The following is a 27,904-nucleotide window of genomic DNA, read 5'->3' as shown; positions in this document are numbered from 1 at the left end:
ATCACACAACCATTTAGTTGTAGAAGCAGAAGTTCTTCAAATCAATCTTACATTCTTTCCAGCAAACCTGAGAGCCTCAAATGTGTTCTAAAATCACTTTGATGTTTGTTATGTGTAGACACAGTAAAATAATATTAAAAAACTTTATCTTCAGATGTATAAAAGAACTCAGATGTTTTAAAATTTAAACTAAAGAAAAAATAGCCTAAGTGCTAAAATTTGATCATATTTTAGTAGCAAACCTTTACCTTTGGGGTTTATTTGTACAATTTTAACAGATTTTTGTAGATCAAAACTTGCATATAAAAATATGTATCATGTCACATCTAAGAATATATTATTTCTTAGAAATTAGAACTATGAACTGGTACTGTTGGTTTACATGAGATTTCAAAGCTTATTTTGAAATCTTTATTCTTTGTTCTTACTTTGAAGGAATTTTACATGTTAGCTTCTGTATCTCTAAAGTAAATTTCCACTTTAAACTTGTTTTCCAAGAAGCAATAATGTCCATAATTATTTTAGGGAAAATGTTGCAAGGAAATTTTTCTATATTAAGCCTTATCAAGGAACTACACTTATTAGAAATACTATTATGAAAATCTGTTATACTTCAAAGTAGTTAAAAAAATATTGTTGATTTATTAATCCTTCAATTGAGATGACAACAGGGGAAAAAACAGTTCTCATACATACTTTAGGTTTTATAATTTGTTAAAATATTCATTTATTTATGGTAGGATAACCTACTAAAAATCTGCACATATAAATGAGAAATATATCAGAAAATGCCAAAGGTAATTATCCCAAAGTAAACTCTATAATGGGCTTCCCAGCTGGCACTGGTGGTAAAGAACCTGCTTGCCAATGCAAGAAACAAAAGAAACATGGGTTCAATCCGTGGATTGGGAAGATCCCCTGGAGGAGGGCATGGCTACAAACTCTAGTATTCTTGCTTGAAGAATGCCATGGACAGGAGCCTGGTGGGCTCTAGTTCAAAGGGTCACAAAGAGTCAGACAGGACTAAAGCAACTTAGCACACACAAACTCTATAATGAATTATTCCAAGAATAGAGATTGTCCAATTCTCAGAGTTTTTCTATCTGAAACATTTAAAATCCATCTTGCTTTTGCTAAATATGCTTAAAAGCTATGCTAAGAGCCTCAAATATTTTGTTTAAGAAAATAGCAAAGGATACTAATAAGTAATTATAATTAGCTGTTTGTAATGGAAAATAACTATTTATTGTTGAAATGAATTGAGTAGGAAGCATCAGATTATTCATACAGAATGGTATAACTGATTCCTGACACAGTAAATTACTGCTTAAATTATAGTTTCACTGTCTTCAAAATCATGATAACTACACAGATGTAATTTGGGAAATAAAGTAAACGTTTTTTTTTTTTTTTAGATGAATTTGTTTCTCTACAATTAGATATTGTTAGGAAGGAAGAATTTTACAAAAGTTACTAAAGATTATCTGAAGTAAAACTAACCATATTTCTTATTCCTTACCAGTCTCTGTGTTCCAAAAAATGACAAATAGTGAATGCTAAGTAGATTATTGGTTGAGATCATTTTAATAAAAATAGTGACAGTATGATTTTCTTTACCCTCAAGACTCCCCCAAATAATTTTATGTAAACTAAACTTTCTGAAGGTACATAGATATAGACATGCACATACAGTCAATTACTGTAGTTTGAATGAATGTTCAAATATATCACTTTTGCAGCTGAAGGAAAACAATATAACTAAGACATTCCAGATTCAGAACCGAGATCCAAGATAACAGAACTGTTATTGCTGGAAAGAACACTGAAGTTCAACTAGTCCCAGGTCAACTAGTTTAAATTGAGGAATTTAAGTCCTTATAAATGTTCTCTTTAAAATTACACTTGAGCTTTGAATTGCCAAATTCAATGACCTGGTCTATCTTTCCTCTGTTTGATCTTTTAGTTGAACCTGACCTTCTTTGATGTTCTCACATTTGGCTTATGCTGTTCTCACATTTGGTTTTTGTGCTGATTGCTTTCTCTTAGCTCCCTTTCTTAGTCTGTCTTCCCTTGTCCTGACAGTACTTCATATGCTGGTCTGCCCCCAAGTTCTGCTTTATGTGCCGTTGCTTTTACATCTATAAAATGTACTTGTTAATGACAGCTATTTTAATTTCTTCAGTTATAACTGATACTTACTTTCCTAGCCTAAGATCTGTATCTTGAACATCAAATCCACATTTCCATTTTTTTATCCTTGGGTTTTGCTTGTCTTTATGATCGTGTCATTTTGGAAAACTTGACAGTTTATTAACCTTGACTGGAATTCATTCTCTATTTTCACTCTAATTCAATATGCCCTTAGGAGTCAGTTGCATTCTGAATAGATATAATTCATTTAGCCCCCATCTTTGGGGCACTCTTCATTTTTTGAAGGTCAGCTCTTTCTACTTCATTTTCCAAACTCCAATTCCTAACTCATTGAATTATTTTCTGTTCCCCAAATTGTTTTGTTTTGTTTTTTTTAAATGTGTTTCACCCTTCGAAAACTATGGCCTTGTCCTGGAATTCTCACTTTTTTCTCTACCAAGTATAATCTCCCTTCTTATGAGTTACATAAGGGATACAAAGGAGAGAACCAACGTATTCTTTCTTAGAGAGATACAGGTTACCTATCTGAGGAATTCCTTGACTTTTCATATTTCTAAAAGTAGCATGCTCATTTAATGAACTATGTCTTAATCAACTTCTATTATGTGTCTAGGCATTTTAGGGGGTATTTTAAATTAAGCTTAATTTTCATTGCTATAGAATTTGCCATTTAACATATCTTCAAAAAATTTATGTTTTTGATGGAATGAATTTGAATGAATTTTAATTTTTTCTTATAAGCATTGGCTGTTTTTTTTTCTTTGATTTAACATATAGTTTTGTATCAATATAAATACTAAATGACAAAATGACTGACTATTTAAACAAGCAATCCTGACAGAATTAAACATATTTTCATTTCCACTGAACTTTTAAACTCATTCAGTGAGGGACTGTTTCTCTGTCCCTTGGCATTTTTATTGGGATTGTGTTGAATCTATAATCAAATTCGGTAGAATTTGCCTCTTGATCATATCATGCCTTTCATTTCATGAACACAATATCTCTCTCCATAAATTTAGGTATTCTCTAATTTCTTCCTTAAAGTATTATATTCTTCACACACATATTCTATAGATAGTTTTTTGGAGTTATATCTCAACATTTCTTTTGTTTTTACTTTTCTGTTTTTCTTCCTTCCCTCTGTGTTAATTTTTCTAGATACTACAATCAAATACCACAAACTAGATGGCTTAAAACAACAGAAACTTATTCATTCATAGTTCTGGAAGCTAGAAGTCTGAAATCAAAGGATCAGCAGGTTCAGTTTCTCCTGGGGCCTTTCTTCTTGGCTCGCAGATGGCTGCCTTCTCGCTGTGTTTCGTATGGTCTTTTCTCTACCAGCATGCATCCTTCCTCTGGATCCTCATTTCCTCTTTTTGTAAGGACACGAGTCAGCTTGGATTAGGGCCCAACCTAGGACTACATTTTAACCAAGGAATCTCTTTAAAAGGACTTTATCGCCAAGTACAGTCACATTCCTAGGAACTGGGAGGTATGGTGTCAATATGTGGATTTTTAGGAAGATAGAATTCAGTCAGGAAAACTTCCTTCCTGCCTGCCTGCCTTCCTTTCTTTCTTTTTCTTTGATACTATTGTAAAGGGTATTATTTTCTTAAAAAAAAAAAAAAAAGACTTAAATTCCAATCGTTCATCTCTTACATATAGAAATGCTATTTAATTTTTTGTGGCAATTTGCATACCAAACAGCATATTGTCAACCTTTTCCATTAGTGCCTTAAACTTATTAACCATGATTATTTAAAATTTCCTATTGATTCTTTTATGTCTGTGTCACATCTGAGTCTCATTCTTATGATCATTTTGTCTCTTCAGAATCTGTTTTGTTTTGGTTTTCTTATGCCTCAGAATTTTTTGATGAGAGGCGAACATTTTCTGGGGGAGTAGCTTAGACTGAGATAATGTTCATGTCTGGGATAATGTTCATGTGTACACTTTTCCTTCCACTATACCTTTATAGCAGGATTTCATTTACCAGACTTAGGACTTGGGTTAGGATTGATATTTTTGTTGCTATGGTTACTATCATTGCACATCAGATTTCAAAATTCTGTAGAGATAGCTTGTAGGCAGGGTGGAGGATGGTTTACCAAAGAAATGCTAGATTCTGAGATTTTGATTTTCAGTTTGCAGTGCCTTTAACACAGTATCTCTACATGTTCTTGTTCCTTTCTTGCCCCTTCGTCAGCAATATTATGTTTCTACTTGTAATCTGTACCTTGTTAGCTTGTGATGAGTGGTGTGTTCATTGTTTTTTTGACAAAGCCTCAGATTTGGGCATGCAATTGTGTCACTGGGTCTATGAGTTGTGGCCTACCCAGTTCTCGTGTCCCTCTCTTAGCCATGGTTGTGGATTCAGCATATAATACTGTCTCTCATCCACAGTAGGATTTGTTTCCTGCTCCCTTTGCCATTCATAATGAATTTTCACTAATGACCTAAGGACTGCAGTTCTCGCCTTTCCCACTGATTAAGACTTGTGCTCTCTACAGTAGATAGAGAATGTTGTAGGTTGAATTTGTCCCTCAGAAAATATGCTGGGGTCCTAACACCCAGCAGCTCAGAAAGTGACCTTGTTTGGAGATAGAATCTTTACTAAGGTTAAAAAAAAGTTAATGTGGTTATCAGAACATGCCCTAATTCAATATGATTCATGTCCTTTTTAAAAAATTTGTATTTATTTATTTGCTTTTTTTTAAAATTTATTTTTGATGTCCTGGGTCTTTGTTGCTGCACAAAGGCTTTCTGGAGTTGTGGTGAGTGGGAACTAGTTTCTAATTGTGGTATGCAGGATTCTCATTGAGGTGGCTTCTCTTGTAGCAGAGCACTGGCTTTAGAGCTTGGGCTCAGCAGTTGCAGCACACAGGCTTCATTGCTTCCTGGACCAGGGATGGAATCTATGTCCCCTGCATTAGCAGGCAGATTCTTAACCACTGGACCATCAGAGAAGTCCTCACTTCATTTTAAAAAGGAAAAACTTTAGACACAAAACACAGACTCACGAAGGGAGAACTCCATGTGAACATGAAGGCAGAGAACAAGGTTGTGAATTTACATTCCAAGGAAGCCAAACTCACCAGCCAACCACTAGAAGCTATGAGAGAGGCATAAAAGTATTCTCACACTCAATGGAAGGCAGGAACTTACTGATACTTGGATCTCAGACTTCTAGCCTCTAGCCTCCAGAACTGTGAGGAAGAAAAAAAACCAACAACTTCAGTTTAAGCCATTCCATATGCTTTGTGTTGCTATGACAGTCCTAACCAACTAATACAGAGAAGACAAGGCTTTGTTGCCCTGTTCATCCTCTCACATAGCTGTTCTCTTCTGTCAGGGATGCCTCACTTCTTGGGTCTCTTTCCAATCTTTTCTGGGAATACCTGATGCCTTTAATAGAACTAGAGCCTGTGAGTCCCCAGTTTCTTATCTCCCAGAGGTTTCATGTTGTTATCCAGTTTTTACTTATTAGTCAGCTGTTCTAGCTGAACTCTTTTCACCAGCGTCCAGTTCCATCAACCCAAGGCAATTGCTGGCCATGTCCTTGTGCTTCCTTCTCTGCATCCATTGTCTCCCCTAAGAGCTGATGCAAGTTGGTTGTTCTCTGACCTCGGTAATCATATAATCAATGGACTTTGGATGGTTATTTTTTTGTAAGCTATTTTTACTTGTTGGTTTTACTTTGTTTTGTCTTGTATTATTCTGTGCAGGAACGTTTATTATGCTTTCTGTGAAATAATCATTGATCTTTAATTCAAAGCTGAGGAAATTCAAATCATTATATTTATTTTTTCTTTATTTCTTTTATCTCATAGCATTTTTCAGGTTCAATTGTTTCTATTTTTTGCTTTGCTATAATACTCTCTCTCTCTCTCTCTCTCTCTCTCTCTCTCTATATATATATATATATATATATATACACACACATATTTTTTTTTTTTTTTTGCCTGAAAGAAGGTCTGGGGATGGAATTTTCTGAGTTCTTGAACTTATAAGTCAGTATCTGTATGCTAAGTTGCTTTAGTCATGTCCAGTCTGTAGGCAACCCTATGGACTCTAGCCAGCCAGGCTCCTCTGTCCATGGGATTCTCCAGGAAAGAATATTGTAGTAGGTTGCCATGTCCTCCTCCAGGGAATCTTCCTGACACAGGGATCAAACCTGTGTCTCCCGTGGCTCCTGAATTACAGGTAGATTCCTTACCACAGAGCCACCAGGGAAACCCCAAGTCAGTATTTATTTGCTATTAAATGCGATTGATACTTTGTCAGAGTAAATAATTTTGCATGCAGAACAATCTCTCAGAACTTAATAAACTACACTATTTACCAGTAAAATGTAAACTTGAAGATAATAAAGTTTGATATTTTTTATTCTCTTAAAAAAAAAAAAACCTCATGAGTATTTTTCACTTCTTTGTAATATTTAATTTTCAATTGCTAAACTTTGAGAAAATTTGAACATATCTTTTCTGGATTATCTATGAATATTATTGTCAGATAGAAGAATAAATCATTGTCTGCCCCTGTTCTCATTTATGAGGCCAATATTTAAAAATTTTTTTCTTTTTTTTAAATTTTATTTTATTTTAATTTTAAACTTTACACTCTTATATTGGTTTTGCCAAATATCGAAATGAATCCGCCACAGGTATACATGTTTTCCCCATCCTGAACCCTCCTCCCTCCTCCCTCCCCATACCATCAATATTTAAAATTTGAAGAATATTTCTACTTAGTTTATCTAGTAGAGGTGTTCTCCTCTTTTTAAAATGTCTATAGCATTCAGTACTTACCAAAGCAATATTTTATTAAAGCAATATTACATATTGGCATGTGTTACATTTCTCACTCTAGATTATAACTATTTTTAAGGTAGATCTAAGTCTTATTTTTACTGTTGCCAGGATTATAAGAATTCCAAATGAAACCTCTCAGATTCACTGAGGTTTCATTTATCTAAAAAGCAGTTTTAAGACATTTTAAAAAAGTATACCTACTCTATACACATTCACACACCACAGTAGGTTCCCAATAGCCAGATATACTGTATGTTCACTTCAAATATATTTTCTGGTTACAATCAAGACACAGGGGGGAAAATTCTATTTTTATTCTACATTACTTAAGTAGATTTTTAACATCTTATAATGTGTCCATTATTGGGCATATAATGCAATATTAATAAAAGAAAATATAATAATATAGGATTTTGACTAGTATTGGGATTCTGAAGTAGCAATTGTTCATATTTTCTATTTATTAGTAATCAGCTATCATTGAAAATTTATGTAATATGCAATAGGGTCCCCAATTCCATTGCATTCTTTAAACGGATTACATACCTCTGACTCATATACTATGGAACAATTTGAAATTGTAAAGGCACTGATGTACTTCATAGATTTCAATTTTCACATGAGATTTCTTTAGAACAAAATATGACCTGAACTTGTTTTAATCAGCTCTTTTTTGTTGAGAATTGAGGTTTTAGCTTTCTTTTTTTTTTTTTTTTACTGTGTCTTGGTGCTCCCTAGTGAATTCTCCTATTTTCCTTGTCAGATGCTTTAAGTCAGTATATCAATGGAAAGCATGTAGACAGTTTATCTTAAAATGATGAATGGAGTAAGTGAAAATCAGAATGAAGAAAGTCAATAATGCTAAAATTTCTACATAGCATTAATCTTAGAAATTTGAAAGTTATAGGAATTAAAAATAGTCACAGAAAAATGCCAGCCCTGCTGGGTGATTGACAAGGAGAGATTCAGAGTGTTTAGCGATATGCTTGCATTGCCCTTTGATCTAACATAAAAATGTTCAATTGCTTGGTTTTTGAGGTTAGAATCCAAACTTCTGCAATAATTCAAAATCATATCATGTTGGACAAGTGTATGAACTTTAGAGTACAGTTTTTTCTTGGCCTTATCTCTATATGATCAGAATCTTTATTTTTTGAACATCTATTTTTTGCCTTATAATTCAGCCAGAAACTTTTATATATGTTTTTATTTAATTTTTATCACCATAAAAGGAAATCATTGTTTATCCTTATATTTTAGCTGAGGAAATGGAAGCTCAGGGACATTGAGATAACATGCTGACTTCCATCATAGAGTGCATTCATTGGAATTGATTACGTAAACCCATGTCTCTCAGTAGGAAAAATCTGAGTTCTTTTTATACTTCCTCATGCTTTTTTTTTTTCTCTTTTTCCTGACATTCTTGTCTTCTTCTGTCCTAAACTTTACAAGGCAACTCTAATTCTCAAAAATGAATGGATTGATTTTACATTTAAAATATTTGATTAAACCCAAGGGATCATTTTTGTTACATGGATCAGAGTTTCTCAACCTCAACACTGCTGACTTTTTGAGTTGGATAATTCTTTGTGTGAGAGGAGTCTCCTGGGTATTTTGTGTCATTTAGGATGTTCAGCATGCTTGCTGTCCTTTACTTACTAGGTGCTACCAGCACCTACGCATTAGGTTAACCAAAAATGTCTCCAGTAATTTCCAAATTCCCCTGGGATAAACTTCCTTGACTGGACAACCATTCATGAACATAGATGGAAGGCTAACATTTATAGACCTGTTTGCTAATATAAGTTCCTTTCACATATATAAATATCTTCAAAACATTTTTAAACATAAGTTCAGAATATGCCACTTCTGACAGCAATTTGAGGAGATAATAAAAGTGAGGAAATAAGCAATATATGATTGCTGAGTATCTACCTTGTATAAGATTTGTCATATTTTTACTTGAATTAATATGTCTTTTATAATCAAAGTCTATGACTGTGAATTCAATCATTAATATTTTACAACTAATATAGTAAATGCATAGCCCAATCAAATAGATAGTCAGCTATGGACTTTTGATTCAAATTTTAAAAAATGTGGCACTAAACACTCCACATTCATAGTGATTTTTAATCTCTCCATAAGTAAATATATGGAAAAATATGTTTGAAAAATACTCATTCCATCTACTGCTGTGTTGTATACTTCTTTAAGAACTAGCTAACTGAAACTGGTTGTCATCCTCTCACTTTGATTTCTTTAGTTTTTTTTTTTTTTTTTTATTGCTTATGGCACCTATCAAAAACCTTGCTTCTCATCAACTTGCAGCAATTTCTTTTACTTGACTGTGTGTTTCTGTGTCCATTCTTTAAAATAATGCATTTTCCACTGTTGGTGGTAATGTTAATTGATACAGCCACCATAGACAACAGTATGAAAATCCATTAAAAAAACTAGGAATAAAACTATCATTCAGTTCAGTCACTCAGTCGTGTCCAACTCTTTGTGACCCCATGAATCGCAGCACGTCAGGCCTCCCTGTCCATCACCAACTGCCTGAGTTCACTCAGACTCACGTCCATCCAGTCAGTGATGCCATCCAGCCATCTCATCCTCTGTCGTCCCCTTCTCCCTCTGCCCCCAATCCCTCCCAGCATCAGAGTCTTTTCCAGTGAGTCAACTCTTCGCATGAGGTGGTCAAAGTACTGGAGTTTCAGCCTTAGCATCATTCCTTCCAAAGAAATCCCAGGGCTGATCTCCTTCAGAATGGACTGGTTGGATCTCCTTGCAGTCCAAGGGACTCTCAAGAGTCTTCTCCAACACCATAGTTCAAAAACATCAATTCTTTGGTGCTCAGCTTTCTTCACAGACCAACTCTTACATCCATACATGACCGCTGGAAAAACCATAGCCTTGACTAGATGGACCTTTGTTGGCAAAGTAATGTCTCTGCTTTTTAATATGCTGTCTAGGTTGGTCATAACTTTCCTTCCATGGAGTAAGTGTCTTTTAATTTCATGGCTGCAGTCACCATCTGCACTGATTTTGGAGCCCAAAAAAATAAAGTCTGACACTGTTTCCACTGTTTCCCCATCTATTTCCCATGAAGTGATGGGACCACATGCCATGATCTTCGTTTTCTGAACATTGAGCTTTAAGCCAACATTTTCACTCTCCTCTTTCACTTTCATCAAGAGGCTTTTGAGTTCCTCTTCACTTTCTGCCATAAGGGTGGTGTCATCTGCATATCTGAGGTTATTGATATTTCTCCCGGCAATCTTGATTCCAGCTTGTGCTTCTTTCAGCCTAGTGTTTCCCATGATGTACTCTGCATAGAAGTTAAATAAGTAGGGTGACAATATACAGCCTTAATGTACACCTTTTCCTGTTTGGAACCAGTCCGTTGTTCCATGTCCAGTTCTAACTGTTGATTCCTGACCTGCATATAGGTTTCTCAAGAGGCAGGTCAGGTGGTCTGGTATTCCCATCTCTTTCAGAATTTTCCACAGTTTATTGTGATCCACACAGTCAAAGGCTTTGGCATAGTCAATAAAGGAGAAATAGATGTTCTTCTGGAACTCTCTTCCTTTCTCCATGATCCAGCGGATGTTAGCAATTTGATCTCTGGGTCCTCTGCCTTTTCTAAAACCAGCTTGAACATCTGAAAGTCATGGTTCATGTATTGCTGAAGCCTGGCTTGGAGAATTTTGAGCATTACTTTACTAGCATGTGAGATGAGTGTAATTGTGTGGTAGTTTGAGCATTCTTTGATATTGCCTTTCTTTGGTATTGGAATAAAAACTGACCTTTTCCATTCCTATGGCCACTGCTGAGTTTTCCAAATTTGTTGGTGTATTGAGTGCAGCACTTTCACAGCATCATCTTTCAGGGTTTGAAATAGCACAACTGGAATTCTATCACCTCCACTAGCTTGGTTCGTAGTGATGCTTTCTAAGGCCCACTTGACTATCATATGACCCAACAATTCCACTACTGGTCATATACCCCGAGGAAACCATAATAATAAAGACACATGTGCCCCAATGTTCATTTCAGCACTATTTATGATAGCTAGGACCATTGGAAGCAACCTAGATGTCCTTAAACAATGAATGAAGAATTGTGGTACATATATACAACATTCAGCTCAGTTCAGTCACTCAGTCGTGTCCGACTCTTTGCAACCCCATGAACTGCAGCACGCCAGACATCCCTTTCCATCACCAACTCCCGGAGTTTACTCAAACTCACGTCCATCGAGTCGGTGATGCCATCCAGCCATCTCATCCTCTGTCATCCCCTTCTCCTCCTGCCCCCAATCCCTTCCAACATTAGAGTCTTTTCCAATGAGTCAACTCTTCGCATGAGGTGGTCAAAGTACTGGAGTTTCAGCTTTAGCATCATTCCTTCCAAAGAAGTCCCAGGGCTGATCTCCTTCAGAATGGACTGGTTGGATCTCCTTGCAGTCCAAGGGACTCTCAAGAGTCTTCTCAACAACGCAGTTCAAAAGCATCAATTCTTCGGCACTCAGCTTTTTTCACAGTCCAACTCTCACATCCATACATGACCACTGGAAAAACCATAGCCTTGACTAGAAGGACCTTTGTTGGCAAAGTAATGTCTCTGCTTTTTAATATGCTGTCTAGGTTGGTCATAACTTTCCTTCCAAGGAGTAGGTGTCTTTTAATTTCATGGCTGCAGTCACCATCTGCATTGATTTTGGAGCCCCCAAAAAAATACTCAGCTCTAAAAAGGAACATATTTGAGTCAGTTCTAATAAGGTGGATGAACTTAGAACATATTATACACAGTGGAATGAGTCAGAAAGTGAAAAATGAATATCATGTATTAATGCATATATATGGAATCTAGAAAGAGGATACTGATGAACCTATTTGCAGGGCAACAAAAGAGATGCGGACATAAAGAAGATATTTGTGCACACAGCGGGGGAAGGAGAGAGTGGGACGAACTGAGAAGAGTAGTGTGGAAATGTATGCATTACCATATGTTAAGTAAACAGCCAGTGGGAATTTGCGGCATGATGCATGGAGCTCAACTCTGATGCCCTGTGACAACATAGAGGGATGGGATGGGGTGGGAGGTGAGAAGGAGGTTCAAGAGGGAGGGGACATATGTATACCTACGCTTGATTCATGTTGCTGTATGGCAGAAACCAATACAAGATTGAAGTATCCTCCAACTAAAAATAAATAAATTTGTAAAATACTAATAAATTTTCTAAGCTAAAATCATGCTTTGAGTACTCTTTTTAATTCTGTAATGTCTCTCAAGATGACATTTTTAGTGTTATAAAAATTATTTAGGTAATCAGTAAGAAAGAGAAATAGTTTTTCTCAAAACCATGTGTATTCCTTTAAACAGCTATCAGTAAAGACGCTATTAATCGGCTGTACCGCAACACAAAATAAAAAGTTTTTAAAAATTAAAATGAAAACACTATTAAAACTCATCCATTAGGCCTATAAAATTGGCATATTTGATGGATGTAAAATATAAATTCCCAGTTATTTGCTTTGTATAGCTGAGGTTCATTTTTCTTTTTGAATTGAGTACAATAGAAATCACTTTGATGAAGAAATAATGAAAAATCTGCCCTTGACTAGACGTATTTTAAAATAGTTTCACTCAGATGTTACAGGAATGGAAAAATCATGTTTACTGGAATGTCCTCATCGTGAGACAAACAAACTGCACTTCCTTACATTTAAAACAGTTGCAGTTTTTGATTTAGCTGTGATTCACCATCTGCTTCATGGAAAGCGGTATCAGCCCTGGAGCTGAGATAAGCAGTTTATGATATCAAATACATAAATAGAGGGGAGCCATCACTCTCTGACAGAAAGTATGGTTAGGCAAACCAATTTCCATATGTTACATTTCCTGCTAGCGTTTTTATGTTTCTACCTTCTCACTTACATTGGAGCACTGACATTGAACGCATTTTTCCTGCTTATCTTGCCTGCATTGAAGAAGTCCAAAGCACACAATTGTATTTCTATTTGACACATGCTGAACACTGACATATGATACCCACAGAGAGTGACAATGAGGTACAAACAAAACATCAATTTGTTTAGTGAAATCTTTAGATACTCTGTCTGTTCTATGAGTTGAATGAATTCACTAGTTTTCATTAAATTTAAGAGAATACCACCTAATAATTTCATTCATCATTATTAAGTCTTATGTATGGATCAATGTCTTACTTAGCTAAAAGCATCAAAATGACTAATGCAGTGATTGGTGTCAGTTTGGGAAATCACGAGAACAACTTAAATGCAGTCATTTGTATGTGTGAGTTTTTTAGAGTAACTATAATTCCATTAATACAATGAACATAGTAACTTCACTTATAGATTATATTTTTGACAATTAAAAAATGGATTTCTAGGTGATAGTAACTGGTTATATTTTCTCATGCAGCTATTAAATGTAGGGAGGGGTGGAGGGTATTTTAAATGGATTATTTGATTAAATCCTTACAGTAGTCCTGTGACTCTTTTCATAGATAAGGAAACTGAGGTTCAGTAGTCCAGGTAACTCAACCGAGGCCACAAAGATATTAAGTGTCACAGTTGAGAATAAAACTTATGTTATGTTTCATAGATGTGACTATAGTTGATTGTTTAATACTACCACTTTTATGGTTTCCATGACCAAGGCATAGATATTATTTTGGTAATCTGGTTAATTATAGAAGAGTTGTTCTGTGAACTATAGTCATACTGCATTCGTCACTGAAGCAAAGATGTATTCTTCTCTTACCTTTTCCTCTGTTTTTTTTTTTTAAATTTTAAAACTTTAATTTATCACAATAATAATGTGCATAGCATTATAATATTTCTGTATGTCTTATAACAAATGTAAAGATCAAATACCTACCTGAAACCTCCTCATCAGATTCCTGCTTTTTGGAAGTAAATATATTTAGTATTCTTAGTTGACACTTCTAGTATCTATTTTTGTATTTTTAGATAAAATGATTATCCTACTACTTACATTTTTAATTTAAAATCTTGTCTATTGATTTTCTGTGGACAAATATGAGAACTTGACTCTCTTCACTGGTCCCCTCAAACATATATGTGTGTCCTCTTGTACTTCTAATATAGTCATGATATAATTTTTGCCTTTATAAATACTCAGTGTTTTCATGAGTATAACTAGGTAAATATTGTTCACAATTCAGTCACCTGTGTACTATAACTGAGTTTCATTTCTAGTAATTTTTTTTGCTTGCAGTCAATAGTTGCTAACATTTTAACTTTATATATAACCCTATCTCCAGTTGTCTGAAACTATTATTGTGTCTGATCGATCTGATCTGATCAAACAGAATCCTCCATCTTTCTCCAAATTGGACTTGGCTACTTGGCCTGCTGGAGGCGTCCCAGGGGGCACTACTGGTACAGAATCCACCTGCTGATGCAGGTAGACGTAAGAGACACAAGTTTGATCCCTAGGTTGGAAAGATCCCCTGGAGGAGGGCAGGTCAACCAACTTCAGTGTTCTTCACTAGAGAATCCCATGGACAGAGGAGCCTGGCAGGCTGCTGTCCACAGGGTCACAAAGAGTTAGAAAAGACTGAAGCACCTTAGCATCAACGCACACGTTTGGCCAGCTGCAGAGCCCTTGTTCTGAGTCTACACTTTATCATCAGTTTAAAGAATTCTCTACCTCTCTCTTCCATGTTGGTCTTCCCATTTCCAGGATCTCATGAATTTTTTTTTCTTTTTTTTTACTTTTTCATTTTCTTAAACATATTCTACAATATCTTCCTGGGAATGAATAAATGGAAAACAAATGTTTGAATCACTAGGTAAATTAATGTCCACTTGCTTTAGTTGAGGTGTAATAGATATATAGCATTAGCTTAGCTTCAGGTGTACAACTTGCACCTACTGTCAAATGATCTTAAGTCTAGTTAATGTTCATCTCCATACATAGTTCCTTTTCAATAACTTAATTAATTTATTATTTTTGACTGTGCTGGGTCTTTATTGCTGTGCAGGCTTTTCTCTAGCTGTGGTGAGCTGGGGCTCCTATTTAGCTGTGGTGTGTGGGCTTTTCATTGTAATGGTTTCTCTTGTTACAGAGCATGGGCTTTAGGGCTCTCAGATTTCAGTAGCTGTGGCGTGTGGGCTCAGTAGTTGCTGCTCCTGGGCTCTACAGCACAGACTCAATATCTGTGACACACCTAGGCTTAGTTTTTCCATGGCATGTGGTATCTTCCTGGATCAGGGATCGAACCCATGTCTCCTGTATTGGCAGGCAGATTGTCTACCACTGAGACACCAGAGAAACCCTACAGAGTTACTTTTTTTTTTTTCCTTGTGATGAGAACTTTGAAGATCTATTCTCTTAGCAACGTCCAAATATGCAACACAGTATTATTAACCATAGTTACAAAAGAGACTTATCAATTAAATCTATGGGCTTCCTTTGCCAAAATTATGGACCTTACAGAGAAAGAGTCACATCCTAAGTCATTTTGGATGGACAAGTTTGAGAATCTCTCACTCCTGAATACTCTAGGCCAATGGGAACATTCCCACCCCTGGCTAGAGGAGAGAAGTTTCCTTTTGACCAGAGAGACTACAGAACTATCATCTCAAGAAGGTGTCTCATAAGATTATGCTTTTCCTTTTCAAAAGGGGTGTCCTCACCTTTCATTACCTCCCAGTGAATAACCAGAGAGAAGTTACAGCATAACTTGAGCAAAGGAAATGTAGTCTCTACTCTAGAACTAAACAGTTTATACCCAGAAAGAGTTATAGGACCTCACTGCATTTGCTAATGACTTGGGAAAACAAATAGGAGTGGTTCTTCGGGGTATTAGATCAGGGAGATGTTACTACAAGGCTAAAGTGGAAACAAAAATTTATACGGGAGCATTTTCTCATGAGTTAAAGTCCTTGCAAGGACTGTTGGAACTAGTCCTAATATGCTGCTGGGATAACTTAGTGAAGCTTGGAGAGGTCAATAGCTTATAGAAGAGATGCCAGGACTGTTTCGACACAGAATTGACAAGATATCATGGAAGCAGAGATGCTGTAATAGGCTTCCTATTTCACACCAGAGTATCCATACCGCAGATAAGTTCCTCAGAAGAACTCAGAATGAATCCCATTCAATGAGGCAATAAGAAATGTTTTTTAAATAACTATAAATAAGAACAATATTTTAAAGATTAATGGTGATACTCTACAGATTAAGGTTGAGAGTAACTAGGCTCCTTGGCAACAATGAGAATTGGAATTCCAGACTATTAGAGGCCATGTGAAATTACTTAAATGAAGGTACATTTATACTAATCGGTAGCCAACTCAGTGTCGCAACCAAGTTTTTTTAACTTTTAGGAGTCTATATTATGGCTAATTCATCATTGTATTCTCAGAAGTAAGATGCCAAACTAGGCTATTTAACAAGGAAAAAAAAAAGTTATATATGTTTTTCTAATTAACTAGGAAAAGCACTGACTAGCAGAAGGCTGATGTCAGCCATTACAGTGGAAAATATTCCGTCTCTTCTTCTTCAATCTCATGATTTTATCCAAGTCTCAATCTCAGTGTACATCAATTTAACTTTGATAAGGACCCCCTAAGGAATAATTCTACAGTATATATATATATATATATATATATAGTAATAATATATAGGGTATAGATTAGGGTAATAATTGTCTGATATATACATATCAGACAATTATTACCCTAATCTTTTCCCAAAGTTATCAGTGGCCAGTTGCCAGTCTAACAGTACACTGGGGAAAAGAAGAGTCCAGTACTCTTGCCTGGAAAATCCCATGGATGGAGGAGCCTGGAAGGCTGCAATCCATGGGGTCGCTGAGGGTCAGACATGACTGAGCGACTTCACTTTCACTTTCATGCATTGGAGAAGGAAATGGCAACGCACTCCAGTGTTCTTGCCTGGAGAATCCCAGGGACGGGGCATCCTGGTGGGCTGCTGTCTATGGGGTTGCAGAGAGTTGGACATGACTGAAATGACTCAGCAGCAGACTTTTCTAAAGCTGTTGAGTGCAGGATATGAGTTGGTCTCCCTGGTGGCTCAAATGGTAAAGAATTTGCCTGCAATTCAGGAGACTGGGGTTTGATTCCTTGGTAGGGAAGATCCCCAGGAGAAGGGAATGGATATCCACTCCAGTATTCTTGCCCGGAGAATTCCATGAACAGAGGAGCCTGTTTGCTTACAGTCCATGGGGTCACAAAGAATCAGAACCAACTAAGGGAGTATCACTTTCACTTTCTATATGCCATCAGAGTCCTGCTCAGAGTGGAGGTTTCAGAAGCCATGTGAAGCATGGAGTCCTAGCCAATGAGTTCAGTGGATTCTGAGACTCAACTTTGGATGATTTCCCCAATTAGCAAGTACAATTGCCAGAAGTCTCACATTGTTTCCCCAATCATGGGTATCAGACCATTATTGCAGAAATAGTCAAGCAAATCTCTCACAAATTCCATAGTAAGTTGGCAGGAAATGTGCATCTCAGAGGATTTAGAGAGATTCACAGCACTTTCTAGAAACTCACAGGATACAAAAGTGATTTATGCATATTTCTTTTGACTTTATCTGTGTGGCTCCTGGACAATTCAGGTAGACCACGGCAGATGATGTCTTCCCTGGTGGCTTAGACAATAAAGCATCTGCCTGCAATGTGGGAGACCTGGGTTTGATAACCTAGGTCGGGAAGGTCCCCTGGCAACCCACTCCAGTACTCTTGCCTGGAAAATCCCAAGGACAGAAGACCCTGATAGGCTAGTCCATGGGGTCACAAAGAGTCGGACACGACTGAGTGACTTCACTTTTCATGGCAGATTATGGTACACCATTATAAACTTACCCAAATGGTAGCCCCAGTTACAGCAATGACTAGTTTGCTAATGCACCTTTGGATTAGCTTTCTGTTTTTCGCTCATACAATCTTTTAAATTACTATTTTTATGAACATTTTGAGAGTAAACTATCTGCAGGCAAAGCCCTTTCCTTAGGCTCTGAATTGGAAAAAAATTCAGGCTGAGTTCACAATTTTCTTTTTGGCCTATATAACTTTCCATAAATGCCACATTGCTTTTCATTTCCTTTGATTAAGATGTGCAACCCATTTTCCAAATCCTTGACTCTAGGCTATGTTTCTGACTTATTTTGACTAATGGGACTTATCAGAACTGTGGCTGTGACAGTTTCAAGTTTATTCATAAAAAAGAGCTTATATAATTTCCATTCTTGCTGGTTTTGGTATTTCCCAATTACCCTATGGACATGTCTGGAGTGTAAAAAATTACACAAAGTCCTTGTCCAGGTGAAGCTATCATAAGTGACAGTCAACAGCCAACTCAATAGCTGATGGATATGTGAACTGAGATGAGACAAGTCTTCTCCAGACTGGAAGACTTGTCCAGCTGATTAGTTGATAGTTTTTCAAACCCTGAAAAGGAAAGTTTCTTAGATGATTGACAGATGACTGCAGATATACGGATGATATGAACAGAAGAATTACTCAGTCCATAGCAAACTACAGACTCACAAAATCATGAGCCACATAAATGGCTGCTGTCATAAGCTGCTAAATTATGGGGCTGTTTGTTAGGCAGGAAAAAAATCTCTCTGATTCAGAAATTGGTTCACAGAGTGAGAGGGCTGCCATAACAAAAACCTTGAACTTGTAGCATTGCCTTGAAGAGGCTGGAGAAATTTTGAGGAAATTAAAAAAAAAATTCTATAGCATTTGAATTGCAAGTGCCTCCTTACACTTGTTAGAGTGGCTATGTATATTTCTAGGAAATTATCTGTTTCTTCTAGGTTAGCCAATTTGTCGGGATATATATGTTCATATTTGTTTCTTATAATCCTTTTTGTATTTATGTGGTGTCATTTTAAGGTTTTCTTTTTTGTTTATAATCTGAGTCTTCTCTTTTTTAAAGTTAGTTAAAAAACTGGAAATAGAACTGCCTTATGACCCAGCAATCCCACTGCTGGGCATACACACCAAGGAAACCAGAATCAAAAGAGACACGTGTACCCCAATGTTCATCGCAGCACTGTTTATAATAGCCAGGACATGGAAGCAACCTAGATGTCCATCAGCAGATGAATGGATAAGAAAGCTGTGGTACATATACACAATGGAGTATTACTCAGCCATTAAAAAGAATACATTTGAACCAGTTATAATGAGGTGGATGAAACTGAAGCCTATTATACAGAGTGAAGTAAGCCAGAAAGAAAAACACCAATACAGTATACTAACACATATATATGAAGTTTAGAAAGATGGTAATGATACATTGAATTCCAGGGTCCTTCACTGCAGGAATTCTGTTCTGTGTTCCTGGGTAGCCGGCCAGGAATCTGAAGCTTTATCCTGATTGGCTAGAAGATGCCTGTGCCCACCCATCACAGACCACTAGGTTCAATGTCCTTGGAGAGAGGCCTGATAAATAAAATTCTGTGGAAAGGAATTCAATGCTACCCTAAGAATGAGAATATATAGGAACTGCTATGGTGTGAAAAGATAAAAGTGAGCCAGCATGTGCAGAAAGGAGAGGGAGTGGGATGAGAGACAGCAAAAGAGACACAGATGTACAGAACAGTCTTTTGGACTCTGTGGGGGAGGGAGAGGGTGGGATGATTTGGGAGAATGGCATTGAAACATGTATAATATCATATATGAAATGAATCAACAGTCCAGGTTCGATGCATGATACTGAATGCTTGGGTCTGGTGCAATGGGATGACCCAGAGGGATGGTACGGGAGGGAGGAGGGAGGCGGGTTCAGGATGGGGAACACATGTATACCCGTGGTGGATACATGTTGATGTATGGCAAAACCAACACAATATTGTAAAGTAATTAACATCCAATTAAAATAAATAAATGAAAATAAAATAAAATAAAATAAAATTAGTTAACCTAACTGAAGATTTTTCATTTTATAAAAATCTTTTCAAGAACCAATTCTTAGTTTCATTGGTTTCTTAAATTGCTTTTTTTAAGTCCATATGGCTTGTGTTTCAGGTCTGATCTTAATGATTTCCTGTCTTCTGTTAAGCTTGAGTTTAGTCTTCTTTCTCTAGTTCCTTAAAACATAAAGTTATGTTGTTTCTTGTAAATCTCTTTTCTTGGCTCTATCTATCCTTAGTTGTAGCAGGCATGATCTCTTGTTGCAGCGCAGTCTCAGATTCATGATAGATCTTAGTTCCCCAACTAGCGATAGACCCATGTCCCACGCATTGAAGGGCAGATTCTTAACCACTGGACACCAGGGAAATCCCAAAGATCTGTCTTTTTTCTGAATGTGTTTATTGCTGTAAACATTCCTTTTCAGTTCAGTTCAGTTCAGTCACTCAGTCATGTCCGACTCTTTGCGACCCCAAAAATCGCAGCACACCAGGCCTCCCTGTCCATCACCAACTCCCGGAGTTCACCCAGACCCACGTCCATCGAGTCAGTAATGCCATCCAGCCATCTCATCCTCTGTTGTCCCCTCTCCTCTTGCCCCCAATCCCTCCCAGCATCAGAGTCTTTTCCAATGAGTCAACTCTTCACATGAGGTGGCCAAAGTACTGGAGTTTCAGCTTTAGCATCATTCCTTCCAAAGAAGTCCCAGGGCTGATCTTCAGAATGGACTGGTTGGAACTCCTTGCAGTCCAAGGGACTCTCAAGAGTCTTCTCCAACACCACAGTTCAAAAGCATCAGTTCTTCAGCACTCAGCCTTCTTCACAGTCAACTCTCACATCCATACTGACCACAGGAAAAACCAGAGCCTTGACTAGACGAACCTTTGTTGGCAAAGTAATGTCTCTGCTTTTGAATATGCTATCTAGGTTGGTCATAACTTTCCTTCCAAGGAGTAGGTGTCTTTTAATTTCATGGCTGCAGTCACCATCTGCAGTGATTTTTGAGTCCAAAAAAATAAAGTCTGACACTGTTTCCACTCTTTCCCCATCTATTTCCCATGAAGTGATGGGGCTGGATGTCATGATCTTTGTTTTCTGAATGTTGAGCTTTAAGCCAACTTTTTCACTCTCCACTTTCACTTTCATCAAGAGGCTTTTGAGTTCCTCTTTACTTTCTGCCATAAGGGTGGTGTCATCTGCATATCTGAGGTTATTGATATTTCTCCCGGCAATCTTGATTCCAGCTTGTGTTTCTTCAAGACCAGCGTTTCTCATGATGTACTCTGCATATAAGTTAAATAAGCAGGGTGACAATATACAACCTTGATGTATTCCTTTTCCTATTTGGAACCAGTCTGTTGTTCCATGTCCAGTTCTAACTGTTGCTTCCTGACCTGCATACAAATTTCTCAAGAGGCAGGTCAAAAAAGATCTTCTAACTGTACAAAAAAGATCTTCATGACCCAGATAATCATGATGGTGTGGTCACTGATCTAGAGCCAGACATCCTGGAATGTGAAGTCAAGTGGGCCTTAGAAAGCATCACTACGAACAAAGCTAGTGGAGGTGATGGAATTCCAGTTGAGCTATTTCAAATCCTGAAAGATGATGCTGTGAAAGTGATGCACTCAATATGCCAGCAAATTTGGAAAACTCAGCAGTGGCCACAGGACTGGAAAAGGTCAGTTTTCATTCCAATCCCAAAGAAAGGCAATGCCAAAGAGTGCTCAAACTACTGCACAATTGCACTCATCTCACACGCTAGTACAGTAATGCTCAAAATTCTCCAAGCCAGGCTTCAGCAATATGTGAATCATGAACTTCCTGATGTTCAAGCTGGTTTTAGAAAAGGCAGAGGAACCAGAGATCAAATCTATTTCTGCTTTATTGACTATGCCAAACATTCCTTTTAGAACTGCTTTTTTATATATCTCCTTAGTTGTGATATGTTGTGTTTTCATTTTCATTAACCTCAATATTTTTTACCTTCATTTTGACTTGCTTGACCCATTGATTGTTCAGGAATGTGTTGTTTAATTTCCACACATTCATAAAGTTTTCAATTTTCTTACTGTTATAGATACCTAATTTCATTCCACTGTGGTTGGAAAAGAGAGTTGATATTAGTTGCCTTTCCAATTGCCAATCTACTCTTCTCCTTAACTGACAGAATCTCAGTTTTATTGAAAACAGCAAGTTTCTCAGCAACAAAATTGTTTTTTGCAGCCATCATTAGTGCCAAGCAATGACGAGTATTAGACATAGTTCTGGTCAATACACTGCAACTAGACTTTATGTAGTATTATTTACATACGAATGCAGGTTCCAAAGAATAGCAAGGAGAGATAAAAAAAGCCTTCCTCAGTGATCAATGCAAAGAAATATAGGAAATCAATAGAATGGGAAAGACGAGAGATCTCTTCAAGAAAATTAGAGATCACAAGGGAACATATTTTGCAAATTTGGGCTAAATAAAGGATAGAAATTGTATGGATCTAACATACAAAGAAGAACATATTAAGAAGAGGTGGCAAGAATACACAGAACTGTGCAAAAAAGATCTTCACGACCCAGATAATCATGATGGTATGATCACTCACCTAGAGCCAGACATCCTGGAATGTGAAGTCAAGTGGGCCTTAGGAAGCATCACTACGACCAAATTTAGAGGAGGTGATGGAATTCCAGTTGAGCCATTTCAAATCCTAAAAGACAATGCTGTGAAAGTGCTGCACTCAATATGCCAACAAATTTGGAAAACTCAGCAGTGGCCACAGGACTGGAAAAAGCCAGTTTTCATTCCAATCCCCAAAAAAGACAATGCCAAAGAATGCTCAAACTAGTGCAATATTGCACTCATCTCACAGACTAGAAAAGTAATGCTCAAAATTGTCCAAGCCAGGCTTCAGCAATAAGTGTATCATGAACTTCCAGAAGTTCAAGCTGGTTTTAGAAAAGGCAGAAGAACCAGAGATCAAATTGCCAACATCCGCTAGGTCATCTAAAAAGCAAGAGCATTCCAGAGAGCATCTATTTCTGCTTTATTGACTATGCCAAAGCCTTTGACTGTGTGGATCACAATAAACTGTGGAAAAATCTGAAAGATATGGGAATACCAGACCAACTGACCTGCCTCTTGAGAAACCTGCATTCAGGTTAGGAAGCAACAGTTAGAACTGGACATTGTACAACAGACTGGTTCCAAATAGGAAAAGCAGTACGTCAAGGCTGTATGTATGTATGTATTGTCATACATATGTATTGTCACCCTGCTTATTGAACTTATATGCAGAGTACATTATGAGAAACGCTGGGCTTGAAGAAGCACAAGCTGGAATCAAGACTGCCGGGAGACATATCAATAACCTCAGATATGCAGATGACACCACCCTTATGGCAGAAAGTGAAGAACTAAAGAGCCTCTTGATGAAAGGGAAAGAGGAGAGTGAAAAATTTGGCTTGAAACTCAACATTCAGAAAACTAAGATCATGGCTTTTGATCCCATCACTTCATGGCAAATAGATGGGGAAACAGTGAAAACAGTGAGAGTCTTTATTTTGGGGTGCTCCAAAATCACTGCAGATGGTGATTGCAGCCATGAAATTAAAAGACGCTTACTCCTTGGAAGGAAAGTTATGAGCAACCTAGATAGCATATTCAAAAGCAGAGACATTACTTTGCCAACAAAGGTCCGTCTAGTCAAGGTTATGGTTTTTCCAGTAGTCATGTATGGATGTGAGAGTTGGACTGTAAAGAAAGCTGAGCGCCAAAGAATTGATGCTTTTGAAATGTGTTGTTGGAGAAGACTCTTGAGAGTCCCTTGGACTGCAAGGAGATCCAACCAGTCTATTCTAAAGGAGATCAGTCCTGGGTATTCTTTGGAAGGAATGTTGCTAAAGCTGAAACTCCAATACTTTGGCCACTTCATGTGAAGAATTGACTCATTGGAAATGACTCTGATGCTGGGAGGGATTGGGGGCAGGAGGAAAAGGGGACGACAGAGGATGAGATGGCTTGATGGCATCACTGACTCTATGGACGTGAGTGTGAGTAAACTCTGGGAGTTGGTGATGGACAGGGAGGGCTGGCGTGATGCAATTCTTTGGGTCGCAAAGAGTCGGACATGACTGAGCGACTGAACTGAATTGAACTGAACTCCCTCGAAGGAAAGTTATGACCAACCTAGATGGCATATTAAAAAGTAGAGTCATTACTTTGCCAACAAAGGTCCATCTATTCAAGGCTATGGTTTTTCCAGTAGTCATGTATGGATGTGAAAGTTGGACCATAAAGAAAGCTGAGTGCTGAATTGATGCTTTTGAACTGTGGTGTTGGAGAAGACTCTTGAGAGTCCCTTGGACTGCAAGTAGATCCAACCAGTCCATCCTAAAGGAGATCAGTCCTGAATATTCATTACAAGGACTGATGTTGTAGCTGAAACTCCAATACTTTGGCCACCTGATGCGAAGAGCTGACTCATTTGAAAAGACCCTGATGTTGGGAAGGATTGAGGTCAGGAGGAGAAGGGAACGACAGTAGATGAGATGGAAGGCATCACCGACTCAATGGACATGAGTTGGGTAAACTCCGGCAGTTGGTGATGGACATAGAGGCCTGGTGTACTGCGGTTCATTGGGTCGCAAAGAGACACGACTGAGCGACTGAACTGAACTGATTTACATGAAATTGGACAAACTCAGCTGATGCCTGTCTTTGTCTTCGTCTTTAGTTCCTTCTCCCAAGACATTAGTTGGGATCTTTGAAAATGACTCAGTAATTTTATGTCCTCAAGAGAAAGTCTAGAGAATCAGAGATCCCTTGGCTTTGATATTTTTGCTTCACCGATCCAATACTTATTGGATGAGCTATTTACTGCTTGAAAAAGACAAGGCTTGTTATAAGGCTGAATCAATACTAACTTGATTTGTTTATTGTAATGTGTGTTTCTAACTGTTATAGAGATTACTGTTGTATAACATATATATTGAGTTCTTAAAACAGACAGTGCTCAAACATATAATGTTTCAACTCCAGACATTTTTTTTTTTTTTTTACTTTACAATTGTGTGAAAGTGGCACATTGCGTTGTTAGTAACTGTACATTGAGTGTTGAATTTTGATCTTTTCCTGGGCTAGCAATATGTGATAAGAACTCTCTAGTGAGGCTGGGCAGAGCCAGCTCAGCTGACTGACAGTTCCGAGTCAGTTATACAATCACGAGGGTAAACAACTGATAGGCTTACAATCATTCTGTACCCAAAGTCATTCAGTTTTTCGCTTTCAGGAAAATAGTCAATAATTTACATGAGATTTTCAACACTTCATTATAAAAAAGGCTTGTGTTAGATGATTTTGCCTCACTTTAAGATAATGTAAGTGTTCAGAGCATATTTAAGTTAAGCTAGGCTAATTAAGCAGTGATGTTCAGTAGATTATGTTTATTTAAATGTATTTTTCACTTATTTTCAATTTATGATGGATTTATCAGAAAGTAACCCTATGGGAAGTGGAGCAAATTCCCTACTAAATAGCACAACTCTGTGCTTGTCCCTGGACAATGAAAAGTAAGTGTAAATACAATAATTAACTTAGAGATATTGACAGAGTTTTAGAGTAAAAGATTCAGAAAACCAGAAATATAGTAGAAAATTCATTGAACTTCTCTAGATATTTAGATATAATAATTGTGGAAGGAGAATTTTGCATAGAGAATAATTGTGGGTAGAGAATTCTGCTAAGTTTCTTGCAGTTTCATTTGCTGTTTCAATTGCAAACACATCCCATTATTATAATTTTTCCATTGTGATTTTACATCATACATTTGTGGCAATTTCACAAGTGTGTTCTATTTAAAACAAATGATGACTAGATAAACAAACAAATAGACTTATGGGAACGATGATGCCATTTTTTACATGTGCTACATTTACATGTATTTTAAAAAATCTTCTTGTATTTATATGTATATATTCTATAAAATTCAGACTAAAGTTTAACATACTAGACTTTTTCAGAGGAGTTGGGAGTGCCCACTAAAAGGAATACTAATTCATTGGTTTCACAGAGATGTTTCAAAATTTTAAAGATAACAGCTATTTCTTCCCATCTGTGTCAGCAGAAGGTAATTTGAAAATATTCCTCAAGTTAAAGAACTTGTAACTGTAAATAAAAGTATAGAATTAATAAAAAAAATAAGCATATAAAATTAATAAAGATTAAAATGAAACTATTTCAAGCTTGCTAATTTATTTTTTAAACTGTTTTCTGACTCTAGAAGCAAATGAAGAATACTCATAATTTTATATGTTCTTGGCAGTTGATCATACGATATGTGTTAGTCTCCTTGGGCTTCCATAACAATATATAGGAGACCGGGTGGCTTAAACAACAGATTTATTTATTTCTCAGGCTTCTGGAGGCCAGAGAGCCCAACATGAAAGTGCCTATAAGGTACGTTTCATCATGAGGTCTCTTCTCTTGGCTTGAGGTGGCTACCATTCCACTGTGGGTTCACTGACTTCTTTATGTGTACACAGGGAGAAACAGAGAAGAAGCTCTTTACTCCTGCTTATTATAAGGGCCCTACCTTTCTTTTTAAGAGTGACCTATCTCCATGACCTCATGAAACCCTAATTACTTCTCAAGAACCCCATCTCCAATAACCATTTCACTGGAGGTTAGAGCTTCAATATATACATTTTGGCAGGATACAATCATTCAGTCCATAACATGATAAAAGTTTTCTCTCTATTGTAATTACCAAATTGATTTCATGAGAAAGCTAACAGCTTAATTCATACAGTTGCATAGCACAGAAAAAAAAATTCATTTCAATCTGAATGTAATTACATTTGATTCATTTAAACATGCTGTGTTATAGTTTTCCTTCATAAAATCTTTAAAACTTCCTGAGGATACAGATGTGATAGTAATTTTTATCTTTTCAGTTGCAAGGGGATTTTTATTCCTTTTAATTTACACACTGGGTATTTGTTAGCTGCAATACTGAGGGCACAGAGTTGGTGGTTTTCCAGCACATGCTCCTTTTGTCTTGAGTGCTACATTCACCAATTGTTTAATCTTTTGGCATCACTACTTTTGCTTTTACTTTTCAACCAACCAAGACTCAGAATTTTGACATTTCTTTTTATTTTGACATTGCTTTTTACACAGTAAAATTGAAATGAGCTAAAGTTGATGATAGGTGTCATGCTGCTGCTGCTGCTGCTGCTGCTGCTGCTAAGTTGCTTCAGTCATGTCCGACTCTGTGCGACCCCATAGACGGCAGCCCACCAGGCTCCCCCATCCCTGGGATTCTCCAGGCAAGAACACTGGAGTGGGTTGCCATTTCCTTCTCCAATGCATAAAAGTGAAAAGTGAAAGTGAAGTTGATCAGTCGTTTCCGACTCCTAGCGACCCCATGGACTGTAGCCAGCCAGGCTCCTCCATCCATGGGATTTTCCAGGCAAGAGTACTGGAGTGGGGTGCCATTGCCTTCTCCGGATAGGTGGCATGGAGAATTCCAAAATGGTGTGAGGGAAAGTGGGTAGACTTACCAAGTCATCAAATTCTCTGAGAAAGATATAATTTAAAACAATAAATGGTTTCAGGTCAGTCCAGTTCAGTCACTCAGTCATGTCCGACTCTTTGCGACCCCATGGACTGCAACATGCCATGCCTCCCTGTCCATCACCAGTTCTTGGAGTTTACTCGAACTCATGTCCATCATGTCAGTGATGCCATGCAACCATTTTACCCTCTGTTGTCCCTTTCGCCTCCTGCCTTCAATCTTGCCCAGCATCAGGGTCTTTTTGAATGAGTCAGTTCTTTGCATCAGGTTGCCAAAGTGTTGCACTTTCAGCTTCAACATCAGTTCTTCCAGTGAATATTCAGGACTGGTCTCCTTTAGGACGGACTGGTTGAATCTACTTGCAGTCCAAGGGACTCTCAAGAATCTTCTAAACACCACAGTTCAAAAGCATCAGTTCTTTG

This window comes from Bos indicus, chromosome 1, assembly GCF_029378745.1.
Source record: "Bos indicus isolate NIAB-ARS_2022 breed Sahiwal x Tharparkar chromosome 1, NIAB-ARS_B.indTharparkar_mat_pri_1.0, whole genome shotgun sequence".
NCBI classification, from domain to species: domain Eukaryota; kingdom Metazoa; phylum Chordata; class Mammalia; order Artiodactyla; family Bovidae; genus Bos; species Bos indicus.
The sequence above is the reverse complement of the archived record's forward strand: the minus strand, read 5'-3'. Positions refer to the sequence as shown.